This window comes from Elephantulus edwardii, unplaced genomic scaffold (genome assembly GCF_000299155.1).
Source record: "Elephantulus edwardii isolate Elephantulus edwardi_28Jun2011 unplaced genomic scaffold, EleEdw1.0 scaffold00150, whole genome shotgun sequence".
In the NCBI taxonomy this organism is placed as follows: Eukaryota; Metazoa; Chordata; class Mammalia; order Macroscelidea; family Macroscelididae; genus Elephantulus; species Elephantulus edwardii.
Genome location: NW_006399900.1, coordinates 45,665 through 50,640, shown reverse-complemented (window position 1 = coordinate 50,640; position 4,976 = coordinate 45,665). Strand labels below are relative to the sequence as shown.

Here is a 4,976-nt window from a genome sequence, read left to right as displayed (position 1 = left end):
GTCTGATGTTCAGGATTCCAGGTGAATTGTTCCTGGTTTCTGGTTAGAGGATACATGGGGGGCTGCCAAGGAGGCAAACCCGGGTATCCATAGGCGACAAAACCCGACTGTCTCTAGGAATTCCCTTATCTGCTTCAGTGAGGAGGGAGTCGGGATATGCATCGCAGTCTTTTTCTGGGCCTCTGTTAGCCACTTTTGGCTACCTCTCAGTACATACTTTAAGTAAGTTACTTCAGTTTTGCATAACTGGGCCTTTTTTGGCTGAGGCACGATAGCCTAAAGTCCCCAGCTCCATTAGAAGCTTCTTTGTACCTTCAATGCATTCCTCTTTGGTTAGGGAGGCTAGAAGCAGGTCATCTACATACTGTAACAAAGTCACCTGAGGGTTGCTGGTCCGGAACTCACTGAGATCTCCGTGCAGGGCCTCGTCAAAAAGGGTTGGCGAGTGCTTGTACCTTTGAGCCAATTGACTCCATGTTAATTGTGCAGTTATCCCGGCCTCAGGGTCTCTCCATTCAAAGGCAAAGATGGCTTGGCTAGCGGGATGCAACCTCAGACAGAAAAAAACCCCCATCTTTCAAGTCTAAGACAGAATACCATTTTCTCTCAGGTGACAGCATGCTGCGGAGGGTGTAAGGGTTAGGAACTGTGGGGTGTATGTCCTGCACTCTCCGATTCACTTCTCTTAGATCCTGCACTGGCCAGTAGTCAATTATCCCTGGTTTTTTCACAGGGAGGAGAGGAGTGTTCCAGGGGGACTGGCACGGCACTAGGACCCCTTGTTTTATCAACTTGAGGACGTGTGGTCGGATCCCCTCCTTGGCTTCTTTACTCATAGGGTATTGTCTAACCCTAATGGGAGAGGCATCCACTTTTAATTCTACTACTATTGGTGGAACATTTTTAGCCATACCTAACCCCCCTGTTTTTGCCCAGGCTTCTGGGAATTCTTTTAACCAATCTATGAGGTCCGAATCTTTAGCCTCTGTCTCTGGTTCATGGAGCCTATATTCTTCTTCTAGTTGAACTACTAGGGCTAGAGTGCTGGGCTTGTTGCTTTCCCAGGGAACTTCAGGCCCCCTTGGAGTGAACTGAATTTGGGCTTTCAGTTTAGTTAGGCGATCTCTTCCTAAGAGTGGGGCTGGGCACTCCAGTATAATAAGAAAAGAGTGAGTCACTTGATTTTTTCCTAGATCTATAGTCCGTTCTGTGGTCCATGGGCAGAATTTTTGTCCAGTAGCCACTAGCACCACTGACTTCTTTGTGCTAATCTTCCCCAGGGGCTGCTTCAGAACTGAATGTTGTGCCCACGTGTCTACTAGGAAGTCAACAGGGGTCCCCCCCACAGATATAGTTACTCTAGGCTCGGGGAGGGGATCCGAGCCCCGTCTTCCCTAGTCCTCATCTAGGGTGAGAATTTTTGACGGCTTATTCTTTTTCTTGGGACACTCTTTAGCCCAGTGTCCTTTGTCTTTGCAGTATGCACACTGGTCTTTGTCCAACTGCAGTTTCTTTTCATATTGCTCGATCCCTTAGTGCCCAGGTGCCCTGTCTGTCTAGACCCTGCTTTTTTTTTCTTTCTTTTTCACTTACTACTGCGGCCAAGATTTTTGTCAAATTCCTCTCTTGACGGTGGTCTCGCCAGTCCTCACGTTCCTCTTTTTCTTTCTTTTCTCTCTCTGCCTTCTCTTCCTCTGTCTCCCTCTTGTGGTACACTTTCTCAGCTTCCTTCACTACAACCTTCAGTGTAAAATCTTGTAACCCCTCTATGCGCTGTAATTTTTTCCTGATGTCTGCAGCAGACTGCCCAATGAAGGCCATAACTACTGCTGCTTTCTGTCCCTCTGACACGGGGTCAAAGGAAGTGTATCTCCTATAGGCATCCATTAGTCTTTCTAGGAACACGGAGGGGGGTTCAGTAGGTCCTTGAAGGACTTCTCTTACCTTGGCCAAATTAGTGGGGTGTCATGCAGCCCCTCTGAGACCCGCTACTAGAGCCCAGCGGTAGGTGGATAGCTGCTCCCTACCTTCAGCAGTGTTATAATCCCAGTTGGGGCCAATGAGAGGAAATCCCACGTCCATGGCTGCAGTAGTCTGGACTGGTTGTCCTGCAGCATCTCGGACGTTTTTCCTGGCTTCCGTCTGAATTCTCTCTCGCTCCTCAGTAGTGAAGAGGACCTGGAGAAGTTGTTGGCAATCGTCCCAAGTAGGTTGGTGAGAGAACATGAGGGACTCAATTAGTCCAATAAGCCCTGTGGGGTTATCTGAAAAGGAAGGATGGTTAGTCTTCCAATTATAGAAGTCAGCAGAGGAAAAAGGCCAGTACTGGAGGGGTGGAAGTTGCCCTGGGTCTGGGGGCCCTCCATATGCTCGTAAAGGGAGAGCCACAGTGGAATCTGGGCTCTCTAGACCCCTCCGACTGCGAGTCCCTCGTGCTGGTCCCTGGGGGGCATGTGCAGGGATGGGGAGACCAGGATCAACCTGACCCTGATATGGGGGAGGATTGTGGCACATCTCAGGCCACTCAGGTGGGTTATCAATCTCAGGATAAATTTTGGGTGGTGCCAATGGTGCAGTTTTTGGAGCCAGAGGAACTCTGGACTCAGAAGTTCGGGTTTTTAGGGCTAATGCGCGCAGAGGGGTGGTATGTTTCTTTAAAACCCAAGGTTTTATCCATGGCGGTGGATTCTGCACTAAATCTTGCCACACAATGATGTATGGGTGTTGGTCAGGATGCACGTTTGGTCCTGCCTGGAAAACAAGATCTTTAACTGCCAAAATGATTGTTAGGTCAAATGCTCCCTCTGGTGGCCAACTGACTCCCAGAGTGGGCCACTCAGAGTAACAGAAGGTTTGCCAAGGTCTTTTTCTAACGTTAACAGAGAGATTATTAGCCCTGGTTCTTACTTTAGAAAAATGTCCTAAAGTCAAAGATAGGGGAGTCGTCACTGTCTGTCCCATATTAGTCGCTCTCAGAACACAGCAGACACTCACAAGAAATACAAGGCACACAAGAAGCTCTCTTTGTGACAACCAATTGAAATCTGCTTCAGACGGGAGAGCCCTCTGGGCCCCTCCTCTCTGGCGGGACACTCTAAGTCCCTCAGATGGACCAGAGACTATTAAAGCCTCTGGATCCGTATTCCACCCAAAGGGACGTCTCCCCAGGGCTGTGACTTGTGGTTCTCAGGCACGTCTTCCCACCACAGTCGTCCGGCCTTGGCGGGCACAGGACAGCCGCAAGCTGAAAGCAAGCTGAAAATAAAACAGACTTACGAATACACAGGTCTGGCGGCGCTGCACAGACAAAGGAATTCTAGAGGATCCTCTTACCTCCAAGTGGCTGACTAGTGGGTTGCGGGGATGGTCGCTCAATCCCAGACAATCCCCCAAATGAAAGACCCCAAACTAGGGCTTTTCCCAGATCAGGCGTGACCCCGAGCAACTCACACCAGATCCACTCGCTTCAATCACAAGAGGCTTTATTGATGAAGCTTCAGGACGACTTTTATCTCATGCAGAAGACAGAGAAGTCGACCCCAAGCCGAAAAAGCAAGGGATTTTTTATACAGGGTCTAGGGGTTCTTTGGTGTGGAATTCGCTCATTGGCTCTTCGGAAAAGCAGAAGTTCAATTTTAGGTCAGTCACCTGCTGCTGATGTTAGTTAAGATAAGGTTTTTGCCAGTAATTGCTTGTTCAGCTTGTGGTCAGTCCAGTAACTGCTTGTTCAGTTTGTGGTCAGCTAGTTCCTGGAACATAAGCGTTCACACAAGATCAAAGGTATAGGTTCTACAATACTTGGGTGTGGGGACATTGTTTAAAAAATTTTCCTTTCAAATCCATCTTAAAAGAGCATTCTGTCAGGAGTCCTTTTAGCATCTAAAATACACAGCAATAACTTTCTGCTATGATTTATACAAGAGAGAACAGGAAGAGATAAAATCCTGAACTTCTTTCAAAGTCCAATGAGCCTCCATAGTTAATGCTCCCCTAGAATTAGGATCATTATTTCCAATTGGAATATTAAACAATGGTTATAGGTCCTGCTCAGTCAGTTCCAAACATGGATTAATTTAATTAATATTCTTATATAGAATAGTCAGCATGAAAAACAGGGGGCCAACAGCTCCCATGATGAAGGCCCCAAGCCATGCCTCTCTGAGTATCCACCAAAAATAAGGGAGGTAAACCAAGGGAGGTAAACAAAGTAAAATCATAAGGAAGTATACAAAACAAAAGTAAAGGATAATGGTGAACTATTTCCCAGATAAGGACAAGTTCCTCTTTATTCTAATCTCAGTAGGGAGGAATTCAATTGATACAAACCAAGAACAATGTTGACTCTTAGGGAACGCCCTAGTGGCACAGTGTGACCTTCAGCTTGCATTAAGCCTCCCTCATTTCAAGCAAAGCTACTTTCATTTTAACTCTTAAAAACAAAAAATGCACAAAACTTACTACCAGTTATTCTGCTTATCCCCTTGAACTCCATACCATGTCAAAACTTTCATTTCCATCCTCAAAATTATATACCACCCAAAATGCCATAGTTTAATAACTTCAATTTTAAATACTGAATAATCCTGGTAAGGTAAAATGTTGTATACTAAACATTATATGAAAAATGAATTGAAGGAACCACAGATATATAAGTTAGGATTTTCCTTGTGTTGGATCCTAGAAAATAAGCTGTTTGTTAGTTGCAGATAGGAGACAGAAAGGGCCGCTGCCAGCCGGGGGGAACGCACGCCGCCGCCAGCCGGGGGGAACGCATGCTGCCGCCAGCCGGGGGGAACGCACGCTGCTGCCTGCCAGACCGGGGGAACACCGCCGCCACCCGCCAGACCAGGGAACGCCGCCGCCAGACCAGGGAACGCTGCCGCCAGACGGGGGAACGCCACCGCCAGACGAGGGAACGCAGCGAGAGGGACCCAGAAGAGACCCGGGAAGAACAACAGCCAGCCACCTACTGCGGA

General features: G+C 47.7%; 1 pseudogene; it reads right to left on the bottom strand.

Moving 5' to 3' along the window:
• LOC102870040 overlaps nt 1-2,961 on the bottom strand; it is a 5,149-nt pseudogene extending 2,188 nt beyond the window's left edge.
• Nucleotides 2,962-4,976: the final 2,015 nt, after the last annotated feature.